This window comes from Taudactylus pleione, unplaced genomic scaffold (genome assembly GCF_031769625.1).
Source record: "Taudactylus pleione unplaced genomic scaffold, aTauple2 ptg001166l, whole genome shotgun sequence".
Lineage (NCBI taxonomy): Eukaryota > Metazoa > Chordata > Amphibia > Anura > Myobatrachidae > Taudactylus > Taudactylus pleione.
In genome coordinates, this window is record NW_028285567.1 from 566,335 (window position 1) to 579,820 (window position 13,486).

Consider the following 13,486-nt stretch of genomic DNA (forward strand, 5'->3'; position numbering starts at 1 on the left):
GAGGTGAGCTATAGATAGTAACAGGTTAGAGTGTAAGCTCCCCGGCTCAGACTCGGCTCAGCACTATAGAGACTCTATTAGAGAGGTGAGCTATAGATAGTAGCAGGTTAGAGTGTAAGCTCCCCGGCTCAGACTCTGCTCAGCACTATAGAGACTCTATTAGAGAGGTGAGCTATAGATAGTAGCAGGTTAGAGTGTAAACTCCCCGGCTCAGACTCTGCTCAGCACTATAGAGACTCTATTAGAGAGGGGAGCTATAGATAGTAGCAGGTTAGAGTGTAAGCTCCCCGGCTCAGACTCTGCTCAGCACTATAGAGACTCTATTAGAGAGGTGAGCTATAGATAGTAGCAGGTTAGAGTGTAAGCTCCCCGGCTGAGACTCTGCTCAGCACTATAGAGACTCTATTAGAGAGGTGAGCTATAGATAGTAGCAGGTTAGTGTAAGCTCCCCGGCTAAGACTCTGCTCAGCACTATAAAGACTCTATTAGAGAGGTGAGCTATAGATAGTAGCAGGTTAGAGTGTAAGCTCCCCGGCTCAGACTCTGCTCAGCACTATAGAGACTCTATTAGAGAGGTGAGCTATAGATAGTAGCAGGTTAGAGTGTAAGCTTCCCGGCTCAGACTCTGCTCAGCACTATAGAGACTCTATTAGAGAGGTGAGCTATAGATAGTAGCAGGTTAGTGTAAGCTCCCCGGCTAAGACTCTGCTCAGCACTATAAAGACTCTATTAGAGAGGTGAGCTATAGATAGTAGCAGGTTAGAGTGTAAGCTCCCCGGCTCAGACTCTGCTCAGCACTATAGAGACTCTATTAGAGAGATGAGGTATAGATAGTAGCAGGTTAGAGTGTAAGCTCCCCGGCTGAGACTCTGCTCAGCACTATAGAGACTCTATTAGAGAGGTGAGCTATAGATAGTAGCAGGTTAGAGTGTAAGCTCCCCGGCTCAGACTCTGCTCAGCACTATAGAGACTCTATTAGAGAGGTGAGCTATAGATAGTAGCAGGTTAGAGTGTAAGCTCCCCGGCTCAGACTCTGCTCAGCACTATAGAGACTCTATTAGAGAGGTGAGCTATAGATAGTAGCAGGTTAGAGTGTAAGCTCCCCGGCTCAGACTCTGCTCAGCACTATAGAGACTCTATTAGAGAGGTGAGCTATAGATAGTAGCAGGTTAGAGTGTAAGCTCCCCGGCTGAGACTCTGCTCAGCACTATAGAGACTCTATTAGAGAGGTGAGCTATAGATAGTAGCAGGTTAGTGTAAGCTCCCCGGCTAAGACTCTGCTCAGCACTATAAAGACTCTATTAGAGAGGTGAGCTATAGATAGTAGCAGGTTAGAGTATAAGCTCCCCGGCTCAGACTCTGCTCAGCACTATAGAGACTCTATGAGAGAGGTGAGCTATAGATAGTAGCAGGTTAGAGTGTAAGCTTCCCGGCTCAGACTCTGCTCAGCACTATAGAGACTCTATTAGAGAGGTGAGCTATAGATAGTAGCAGGTTAGTGTAAGCTCCCCGGCTAAGACTCTGCTCAGCACTATAAAGACTCTATTAGAGAGGTGAGCTATAGATAGTAGCAGGTTAGAGTGTAAGCTCCCCGGCTCAGACTCTGCTCAGCACTATAGAGACTCTATTAGAGAGATGAGGTATAGATAGTAGCAGGTTAGAGTGTAAGCTCCCCGGCTGAGACTCTGCTCAGCACTATAGAGACTCTATTAGAGAGGTGAGCTATAGATAGTAGCAGGTTAGAGTGTAAGCTCCCCGGCTGAGACTCTGCTCAGCACTATAGAGACTCTATTAGAGAGGTGAGCTATAGATAGTAGCAGGTTAGAGTGTAAGCTCCCCGGCTCAGACTCTGCTCAGCACTATAGAGACTCTATTAGAGAGGTGAGCTATAGATAGTAGCAGGTTAGAGTGTAAGCTCCCCGGCTCAGACTCTGATCAGCACTATAGAGACTCTATTAGAGAGGTGAGCTATAGATAGTAGCAGGTTAGAGTGTAAGCTCCCCGGCTGAGACTCTGCTCAGCACTATAAAGACTCTATTAGAGAGGTGAGCTATAGATAGTAGCAGGTTAGAGTGTAAGCTCCCCGGCTCAGACTCTGCTCAGCACTATAGAGACTCTATTAGAGAGGTGAGCTATAGATAGTAGCAGGTTAGAGTGTAAGCTTCCCGGCTCAGACTCTGCTCAGCACTATAGAGACTCTATTAGAGAGGTGAGCTATAGATAGTAGCAGGTTAGTGTAAGCTCCCCGGCTAAGACTCTGCTCAGCACTATAGAGACTCTATTAGAGAGGTGAGCTATAGATAGTAGCAGGTTAGAGTGTAAGCTCCCCGGCTCAGACTCTGCTCAGCACTATAGAGACTATTAGAGAGATGAGGTATAGATAGTAGCAGGTTAGAGTGTAAGCTCCCCGGCTGAGACTCTGCTCAGCACTATAGAGACTCTATTAGAGAGGTGAGCTATAGATAGTAGCAGGTTAGAGTGTAAGCTCCCCGGCTGAGACTCTGCTCAGCACTATAGAGACTCTATTAGAGAGGTGAGCTATAGATAGTAGCAGGTTAGAGTGTAAGCTCCCCGGCTCAGACTCGGCTCAGCACTATAGAGACTCTATTAGAGAGGTGAGCTATAGATAGTAACAGGTTAGAGTGTAAGCTCCCCGGCTCAGACTCGGCTCAGCACTATAGAGACTCTATTAGAGAGGTGAGCTATAGATAGTAGCAGGTTAGAGTGTAAGCTCCCCGGCTCAGACTCTGCTCAGCACTATAGAGACTCTATTAGAGAGGTGAGCTATAGATAGTAGCAGGTTAGAGTGTAAGCTCCCCGGCTCAGACTCTGCTCAGCACTATAGAGACTCTATTAGAGAGGTGAGCTATAGATAGTAGCAGGTTAGAGTGTAAGCTCCCCGGCTCAGACTCTGCTCAGCACTATAGAGACTCTATTAGAGAGGTGAGCTATAGATAGTAGCAGGTTAGAGTGTAAGCTCCCCGGCTGAGACTCTGCTCAGCACTATAGAGACTCTATTAGAGAGGTGAGCTATAGATAGTAGCAGGTTAGTGTAAGCTCCCCGGCTAAGACTCTGCTCAGCACTATAAAGACTCTATTAGAGAGGTGAGCTATAGATAGTAGCAGGTTAGAGTGTAAGCTCCCCGGCTCAGACTCTGCTCAGCACTACAGAGACTCTATTAGAGAGGTGAGCTATAGATAGTAGCAGGTTAGAGTGTAAGCTTCCCGGCTCAGACTCTGCTCAGCACTATAGAGACTCTATTAGAGAGGTGAGCTATAGATAGTAGCAGGTTAGTGTAAGCTCCCCGGCTAAGACTCTGCTCAGCACTATAAAGACTCTATTAGAGAGGTGAGCTATAGATAGTAGCAGGTTAGAGTGTAAGCTCCCCGGCTCAGACTCTGCTCAGCACTATAGAGACTCTATTAGAGAGATGAGGTATAGATAGTAGCAGGTTAGAGTGTAAGCTCCCCGGCTGAGACTCTGCTCAGCACTATAGAGACTCTATTAGAGAGGTGAGCTATAGATAGTAGCAGGTTAGAGTGTAAGCTCCCCGGCTCAGACTCTGCTCAGCACTATAGAGACTCTATTAGAGAGGTGAGCTATAGATAGTAGCAGGTTAGAGTGTAAGCTCCCCGGCTCAGACTCTGCTCAGCACTATAGAGACTCTATTAGAGAGGTGAGCTATAGATAGTAGCAGGTTAGAGTGTAAGCTCCCCGGCTGAGACTCTGCTCAGCACTATAGAGACTCTATTAGAGAGGTGAGCTATAGATAGTAGCAGGTTAGTGTAAGCTCCCCGGCTAAGACTCTGCTCAGCACTATAAAGACTCTATTAGAGAGGTGAGCTATAGATAGTAGCAGGTTAGAGTATAAGCTCCCCGGCTCAGACTCTGCTCAGCACTATAGAGACTCTATGAGAGAGGTGAGCTATAGATAGTAGCAGGTTAGAGTGTAAGCTTCCCGGCTCAGACTCTGCTCAGCACTATAGAGACTCTATTAGAGAGGTGAGCTATAGATAGTAGCAGGTTAGTGTAAGCTCCCCGGCTAAGACTATGCTCAGCACTATAAAGACTCTATTAGAGAGGTGAGCTATAGATAGTAGCAGGTTAGAGTGTAAGCTCCCCGGCTCAGACTCTGCTCAGCACTATAGAGACTCTATTAGAGAGATGAGGTATAGATAGTAGCAGGTTAGAGTGTAAGCTCCCCGGCTGAGACTCTGCTCAGCACTATAGAGACTCTATTAGAGAGGTGAGCTATAGATAGTAGCAGGTTAGAGTGTAAGCTCCCCGGCTGAGACTCTGCTCAGCACTATAGAGACTCTATTAGAGAGGTGAGCTATAGATAGTAGCAGGTTAGAGTGTAAGCTCCCCGGCTCAGACTCTGCTCAGCACTATAGAGACTCTATTAGAGAGGTGAGCTATAGATAGTAGCAGGTTAGAGTGTAAGCTCCCCGGCTCAGACTCTGCTCAGCACTATAGAGACTCTATTAGAGAGGTGAGCTATAGATAGTAGCAGGTTAGAGTGTAAGCTCCCCGGCTGAGACTCTGCTCAGCACTATAAAGACTCTATTAGAGAGGTGAGCTATAGATAGTAGCAGGTTAGAGTGTAAGCTCCCCGGCTCAGACTCTGCTCAGCACTATAGAGACTCTATTAGAGAGGTGAGCTATAGATAGTAGCAGGTTAGAGTGTAAGCTTCCCGGCTCAGACTCTGCTCAGCACTATAGAGACTCTATTAGAGAGGTGAGCTATAGATAGTAGCAGGTTAGTGTAAGCTCCCCGGCTAAGACTCTGCTCAGCACTATAGAGACTCTATTAGAGAGGTGAGCTATAGATAGTAGCAGGTTAGAGTGTAAGCTCCCCGGCTCAGACTCTGCTCAGCACTATAGAGACTATTAGAGAGATGAGGTATAGATAGTAGCAGGTTAGAGTGTAAGCTCCCCGGCTGAGATTCTGCTCAGCACTATAGAGACTCTATTAGAGAGGTGAGCTATAGATAGTAGCAGGTTAGAGTGTAAGCTCCCCGGCTGAGACTCTGCTCAGCACTATAGAGACTCTATTAGAGAGGTGAGCTATAGATAGTAGCAGGTTAGAGTGTAAGCTCCCCGGCTCAGACTCTGCTCAGCACTATAGAGACTCTATTAGAGAGGTGAGCTATAGATAGTAGCAGGTTAGAGTGTAAGCTCCCCGGCTCAGACTCTGCTCAGCACTATAGAGACTCTATTAGAGAGGTGAGCTATAGATAGTAGCAGGTTAGAGTGTAAGCTCCCCGGCTGAGACTCTGCTCAGCACTATAGAGACTCTATTAGAGAGGTGAGCTATAGATAGTAGCAGGTTAGAGTGTAAGCTCCCCGGCTCAGACTCTGCTCAGCACTATAGAGACTCTATTAGAGAGGTGAGCTATAGATAGTAGCAGGTTAGAGTGTAAGCTCCCCGGCTCAGACTCTGCTCAGCACTATAGAGACTCTATTAGAGAGGTGAGCTATAGATAGTAGCAGGTTAGAGTGTAAGCTTCCCAGCTCAGACTCTGCTCAGCACTATAGAGACTCTATTAGAGAGGTGAGCTATAGATAGTAGCAGGTTAGTGTAAGCTCCCCGGCTAAGACTCTGCTCAGCACTATAAAGACTCTATTAGAGAGGTGAGCTATAGATAGTAGCAGGTTAGAGTGTAAGCTCCCCGGCTCAGACTCTGCTCAGCACTATAGAGACTCTATTAGAGAGATGAGGTATAGATAGTAGCAGGTTAGAGTGTAAGCTCCCCGGCTGAGACTCTGCTCAGCACTATAGAGACTCTATTAGAGAGGTGAGCTATAGATAGTAGCAGGTTAGAGTGTAAGCTCCCCGGCTCAGACTCTGCTCAGCACTATAGAGACTCTATTAGAGAGGTGAGCTATAGATAGTAGCAGGTTAGAGTGTAAGCTCCCCGGCTCAGACTCTGCTCAGCACTATAGAGACTCTATTAGAGAGGTGAGCTATAGATAGTAGCAGGTTAGAGTGTAAGCTCCCCGGCTGAGACTCTGCTCAGCACTATAGAGACTCTATTAGAGAGGTGAGCTATAGATAGTAGCAGGTTAGTGTAAGCTCCCCGGCTAAGACTCTGCTCAGCACTATAAAGACTCTATTAGAGAGGTGAGCTATAGATAGTAGCAGGTTAGAGTATAAGCTCCCCGGCTCAGACTCTGCTCAGCACTATAGAGACTCTATTAGAGAGGTGAGCTATAGATAGTAGCAGGTTAGAGTGTAAGCTTCCCGGCTCAGACTCTGCTCAGCACTATAGAGACTCTATTAGAGAGGTGAGCTATAGATAGTAGCAGGTTAGTGTAAGCTCCCCGGCTAAGACTCTGCTCAGCACTATAAAGACTCTATTAGAGAGGTGAGCTATAGATAGTAGCAGGTTAGAGTGTAAGCTCCCCGGCTCAGACTCTGCTCAGCACTATAGAGACTCTATTAGAGAGATGAGGTATAGATAGTAGCAGGTTAGAGTGTAAGCTCCCCGGCTGAGACTCTGCTCAGCACTATAGAGACTCTATTAGAGAGGTGAGCTATAGATAGTAGCAGGTTAGAGTGTAAGCTCCCCGGCTGAGACTCTGCTCAGCACTACAGAGACTCTATTAGAGAGGTGAGCTATAGATAGTAGCAGGTTAGAGTGTAAGCTCCCCGGCTCAGACTCTGCTCAGCACTATAGAGACTCTATTAGAGAGGTGAGCTATAGATAGTAGCAGGTTAGAGTGTAAGCTCCCCGGCTCAGACTCTGCTCAGCACTATAGAGACTCTATTAGAGAGGTGAGCTATAGATAGTAGCAGGTTAGAGTGTAAGCTCCCCGGCTGAGACTCTGCTCAGCACTATAAAGACTCTATTAGAGAGGTGAGCTATAGACTATAGATAGTAGCAGGTTAGAGTGTAAGCTCCCCGGCTCAGACTCTGCTCAGCACTATAGAGACTCTATTAGAGAGGTGAGCTATAGATAGTAGCAGGTTAGAGTGTAAGCTTCCCGGCTCAGACTCTGCTCAGCACTATAGAGACTCTATTAGAGAGGTGAGCTATAGATAGTAGCAGGTTAGTGTAAGCTCCCCGGCTAAGACTCTGCTCAGCACTATAGAGACTCTATTAGAGAGGTGAGCTATAGATAGTAGCAGGTTAGAGTGTAAGCTCCCCGGCTCAGACTCTGCTCAGCACTATAGAGACTCTATTAGAGAGATGAGGTATAGATAGTAGCAGGTTAGAGTGTAAGCTCCCCGGCTGAGACTCTGCTCAGCACTATAGAGACTCTATTAGAGAGGTGAGCTATAGATAGTAGCAGGTTAGAGTGTAAGCTCCCCGGCTGAGACTCTGCTCAGCACTATAGAGACTCTATTAGAGAGGTGAGCTATAGATAGTAGCAGGTTAGAGTGTAAGCTCCCCGGCTCAGACTCTGCTCAGCACTATAGAGACTCTATTAGAGAGGTGAGCTATAGATAGTAGCAGGTTAGAGTGTAAGCTCCCCGGCTCAGACTCTGCTCAGCACTATAGAGACTCTATTAGAGAGGTGAGCTATAGATAGTAGCAGGTTAGAGTGTAAGCTCCCCGGCTGAGACTCTGCTCAGCACTATAGAGACTCTATTAGAGAGGTGAGCTATAGATAGTAGCAGGTTAGAGTGTAAGCTCCCCGGCTCAGACTCTGCTCAGCACTATAGAGACTCTATTAGAGAGGTGAGCTATAGATAGTAGCAGGTTAGAGTGTAAGCTCCCCGGCTCAGACTCTGCTCAGCACTATAGAGACTCTATTAGAGAGGTGAGCTATAGATAGTAGCAGGTTAGAGTGTAAGCTTCCCGGCTCAGACTCTGCTCAGCACTATAGAGACTCTATTAGAGAGGTGAGCTATAGATAGTAGCAGGTTAGTGTAAGCTCCCCGGCTAAGACTCTGCTCAGCACTATAAAGACTCTATTAGAGAGGTGAGCTATAGATAGTAGCAGGTTAGAGTGTAAGCTCCCCGGCTCAGACTCTGCTCAGCACTATAGAGACTCTATTAGAGAGATGAGGTATAGATAGTAGCAGGTTAGAGTGTAAGCTCCCCGGCTGAGACTCTGCTCAGCACTATAGAGACTCTATTAGAGAGGTGAGCTATAGATAGTAGCAGGTTAGAGTGTAAGCTCCCCGGCTCAGACTCTGCTCAGCACTATAGAGACTCTATTAGAGAGGTGAGCTATAGATAGTAGCAGGTTAGAGTGTAAGCTCCCCGGCTCAGACTCTGCTCAGCACTATAGAGACTCTATTAGAGAGGTGAGCTATAGATAGTAGCAGGTTAGAGTGTAAGCTCCCCGGCTGAGACTCTGCTCAGCACTATAGAGACTCTATTAGAGAGGTGAGCTATAGATAGTAGCAGGTTAGTGTAAGCTCCCCGGCTAAGACTCTGCTCAGCACTATAAAGACTCTATTAGAGAGGTGAGCTATAGATAGTAGCAGGTTAGAGTATAAGCTCCCCGGCTCAGACTCTGCTCAGCACTATAGAGACTCTATTAGAGAGGTGAGCTATAGATAGTAGCAGGTTAGAGTGTAAGCTTCCCGGCTCAGACTCTGCTCAGCACTATAGAGACTCTATTAGAGAGGTGAGCTATAGATAGTAGCAGGTTAGTGTAAGCTCCCCGGCTAAGACTCTGCTCAGCACTATAAAGACTCTATTAGAGAGGTGAGCTATAGATAGTAGCAGGTTAGAGTGTAAGCTCCCCGGCTCAGACTCTGCTCAGCACTATAGAGACTCTATTAGAGAGATGAGGTATAGATAGTAGCAGGTTAGAGTGTAAGCTCCCCGGCTGAGACTCTGCTCAGCACTATAGAGACTCTATTAGAGAGGTGAGCTATAGATAGTAGCAGGTTAGAGTGTAAGCTCCCCGGCTGAGACTCTGCTCAGCACTATAGAGACTCTATTAGAGAGGTGAGCTATAGATAGTAGCAGGTTAGAGTGTAAGCTCCCCGACTCAGACTCTGCTCAGCACTATAGAGACTCTATTAGAGAGGTGAGCTATAGATAGTAGCAGGTTAGAGTGTAAGCTCCCCGGCTCAGACTCTGCTCAGCACTATAGAGACTCTATTAGAGAGGTGAGCTATAGATAGTAGCAGGTTAGAGTGTAAGCTCCCCGGCTGAGACTCTGCTCAGCACTATAAACTCTATTAGAGAGGTGAGCTATAGATAGTAGCAGGTTAGAGTGTAAGCTCCCCGGCTCAGACTCTGCTCAGCACTATAGAGACTCTATTAGAGAGGTGAGCTATAGATAGTAGCAGGTTAGAGTGTAAGCTTCCCGGCTCAGACTCTGCTCAGCACTATAGAGACTCTATTAGAGAGGTGAGCTATAGATAGTAGCAGGTTAGTGTAAGCTCCCCGGCTAAGACTCTGCTCAGCACTATAGAGACTCTATTAGAGAGGTGAGCTATAGATAGTAGCAGGTTAGAGTGTAAGCTCCCCGGCTCAGACTCTGCTCAGCACTATAGAGACTCTATTAGAGAGATGAGGTATAGATAGTAGCAGGTTAGAGTGTAAGCTCCCCGGCTGAGACTCTGCTCAGCACTATAGAGACTCTATTAGAGAGGTGAGCTATAGATAGTAGCAGGTTAGAGTGTAAGCTCCCCGGCTGAGACTCTGCTCAGCACTATAGAGACTCTATTAGAGAGGTGAGCTATAGATAGTAGCAGGTTAGAGTGTAAGCTCCCCGGCTCAGACTCTGCTCAGCACTATAGAGACTCTATTAGAGAGGTGAGCTATAGATAGTAGCAGGTTAGAGTGTAAGCTCCCCGGCTCAGACTCTGCTCAGCACTATAGACTCTATTAGAGAGGTGAGCTATAGATAGTAGCAGGTTAGAGTGTAAGCTCCCCGGCTCAGACTCTGCTCAGCACTATAGAGACTCTATTAGAGAGGTGAGCTATAGATAGTAGCAGGTTAGAGTGTAAGCTCCCCGGCTCAGACTCTGCTCAGCACTATAGAGACTCTATTAGAGAGGTGAGCTATAGATAGTAGCAGGTTAGAGTGTAAGCTTCCCGGCTCAGACTCTGCTCAGCACTATAGAGACTCTATTAGAGAGGTGAGCTATAGATAGTAGCAGGTTAGTGTAAGCTCCCCGGCTAAGACTCTGCTCAGCACTATAAAGACTCTATTAGAGAGGTGAGCTATAGATAGTAGCAGGTTAGAGTGTAAGCTCCCCGGCTCAGACTCTGCTCAGCACTATAGAGACTCTATTAGAGAGATGAGGTATAGATAGTAGCAGGTTAGAGTGTAAGCTCCCCGGCTGAGACTCTGCTCAGCACTATAGAGACTCTATTAGAGAGGTGAGCTATAGATAGTAGCAGGTTAGAGTGTAAGCTCCCCGGCTCAGACTCTGCTCAGCACTATAGAGACTCTATTAGAGAGGTGAGCTATAGATAGTAGCAGGTTAGAGTGTAAGCTCCCCGGCTCAGACTCTGCTCAGCACTATAGAGACTCTATTAGAGAGGTGAGCTATAGATAGTAGCAGGTTAGAGTGTAAGCTTCCCGGCTCAGACTCTGCTCAGCACTATAGAGACTCTATTAGAGAGGTGAGCTATAGATAGTAGCAGGTTAGAGTGTAAGCTTCCCGGCTCAGACTCTGCTCAGCACTATAGAGACTCTATTAGAGAGGTGAGCTATAGATAGTAGCAGGTTAGTGTAAGCTCCCCGGCTAAGACTCTGCTCAGCACTATAAAGACTCTATTAGAGAGGTGAGCTATAGATAGTAGCAGGTTAGAGTGTAAGCTCCCCGGCTCAGACTCTGCTCAGCACTATAGAGACTCTATTAGAGAGATGAGGTATAGATAGTAGCAGGTTAGAGTGTAAGCTCCCCGGCTGAGACTCTGCTCAGCACTATAGAGACTCTATTAGAGAGGTGAGCTATAGATAGTAGCAGGTTAGAGTGTAAGCTCCCCGGCTGAGACTCTGCTCAGCACTATAGAGACTCTATTAGAGAGGTGAGCTATAGATAGTAGCAGGTTAGAGTGTAAGCTCCCCGGCTGAGACTCTGCTCAGCACTATAGAGACTCTATTAGAGAGGTGAGCTATAGATAGTAGCAGGTTAGAGTGTAAGCTCCCCGGCTCAGACTCTGCTCAGCACTATAGAGACTCTATTAGAGAGGTGAGCTATAGATAGTAGCAGGTTAGAGTGTAAGCTCCCCGGCTGAGACTCTGCTCAGCACTATAAACTCTATTAGAGAGGTGAGCTATAGATAGTAGCAGGTTAGAGTGTAAGCTCCCCGGCTCAGACTCTGCTCAGCACTATAGAGACTCTATTAGAGAGGTGAGCTATAGATAGTAGCAGGTTAGAGTGTAAGCTTCCCGGCTCAGACTCTGCTCAGCACTATAGAGACTCTATTAGAGAGGTGAGCTATAGATAGTAGCAGGTTAGTGTAAGCTCCCCGGCTAAGACTCTGCTCAGCACTATAGAGACTCTATTAGAGAGGTGAGCTATAGATAGTAGCAGGTTAGAGTGTAAGCTCCCCGGCTCAGACTCTGCTCAGCACTATAGAGACTCTATTAGAGAGATGAGGTATAGATAGTAGCAGGTTAGAGTGTAAGCTCCCCGGCTGAGACTCTGCTCAGCACTATAGAGACTCTATTAGAGAGGTGAGCTATAGATAGTAGCAGGTTAGAGTGTAAGCTCCCCGGCTGAGACTCTGCTCAGCACTATAGAGACTCTATTAGAGAGGTGAGCTATAGATAGTAGCAGGTTAGAGTGTAAGCTCCCCGGCTCAGACTCTGCTCAGCACTATAGAGACTCTATTAGAGAGGTGAGCTATAGATAGTAGCAGGTTAGAGTGTAAGCTCCCCGGCTCAGACTCTGCTCAGCACTATAGAGACTCTATTAGAGAGGTGAGCTATAGATAGTAGCAGGTTAGAGTGTAAGCTCCCCGGCTGAGACTCTGCTCAGCACTATAGAGACTCTATTAGAGAGGTGAGCTATAGATAGTAGCAGGTTAGAGTGTAAGCTCCCCGGCTCAGACTCTGCTCAGCACTATAGAGACTCTATTAGAGAGGTGAGCTATAGATAGTAGCAGGTTAGAGTGTAAGCATCTCTGATGAGTCTCTCTGCAGCGCTATAGAGGTGATCTATAGATAGTAACAGGTTAGAGTGTAAGCTCCTCGGGTTAGACTCTCCCAGGCGCTATAATGAGGTATGATGAGCCTTCCTGGCTGGCTCGACAACAACAACAATCAGAAAACCCAGAGTAACCAGTGGCCAATGAGCCTCCTCCATATGCGCCAACACAAGCGTCCCCTAGGAGACGGATGGAGCGGGGCGGGCAGGGAGGAGAGGCCGGGGCGGGGATAGGCCGCAGTAGCGGCTGGAGGAGGAGGGGGAGGCGGTGGCTGCAGCTATTGTAGCTGGGAGGAAAGTTGGACGTTGGGAGGGAGGGAGAGAACTTTTCAAATGCGATTTTATTGTCCTGTCCTGGAGCCGGGAGAGCGGGGAGCGGGGCCGGGTCACCGGGTAATGTATGTCTATGTATATGGCTGTATAGTAGCTGCATCCCTAGGGGGTCCGCAGTGTGTGCCTGAGCCCCGAATGGGCTGTATGTAGCGGGTGTCGTGGGGCCTGGCCGACAGCCTGCTCCCTGCACCGCACATCCCAGATCCTGCTCTGTTATATAGTCCTAGTACTATTATTACTCTGCCTCTGTTATATAGTCCTAGTACTATTATTACTCTGCCTCTCGTATAGACCTTCCTACTACAGACTTAAAACTAATATTACTCTGCCTCTCAGCCCTACTACTGACTATTATTCTACTTCTTACTGACAGTTACTAACATTACTCTGCCTATCATAAATTCCTATTACTGCCCAATGCCCATTACTGTGCCCCTCATATAGTCCTAGTATTTATAATATTACTCTGCCTCATAGTCCTTGTCCTACTATTAATAATATTACTGTGCCTCTCATTTAGTCCTAGTACTTACTATTACCTATGCTGGGCATACACTATACAATTATCTTTCCAATCTGGCTGGTTGGAAAGAAAACCTGGTAATGTATGGGAGCAAATGACAGTCGATCATATGGTTTTAAACACTGAAAAAAGGACAAAAAAAAATTGTTCAAATTGATTAAATTCGTTTGTTTTTACCAATTTGTCTAAATGACCACTTTTGTCTGTTTTCCAATGTTAGTGAGCAAATGGACGATTGTCATTTGCTCCCATACATTACCAGGTTTTAATTTCAACCAGCCAGATTGGACAGATATCTGACAGATAATTGTATAGTGTATGCCCATCATAAGTATTACTAATGGGATGCAATCGGGAAACCGGCTGACGTGATCCTGACAGCCAGCTTCCCGACTGCTTTATCCCGGCGTGGGTTAAATGACAGGCATCTAAATCTAGACGCCTGTAATTTTCCCGACGAGCCACGAGCGGACAGCTGCTGGAGAGGAAGGGTTAGGTTTAGCGCAACTGGGGGCACTTAGATTTAGGCACCCCCGGGAGGGTTAGGCTAGGGGAA

At 46.9% G+C, this 13,486-nt stretch overlaps 1 protein-coding gene across 2 annotated transcripts in view; it reads left to right on the plus strand.

Moving 5' to 3' along the window:
• The first annotated feature begins 12,398 nt into the window (after window positions 1–12,398).
• The window catches only part of RGS12 (regulator of G protein signaling 12), a 218,373-nt gene continuing 217,285 nt past the window's right edge, over window positions 12,399–13,486 (plus strand). Inside the window, exon 1 of one of the 2 annotated variants that reach the window (XM_088462245.1) lies at window positions 12,399–12,472. The gene's annotated coding sequence lies outside the window, so the exon portion shown is untranslated. The remainder of the gene's footprint in view (window positions 12,473–13,486) is intronic. The other variant, XM_088462244.1, reaches the window with a different exon arrangement.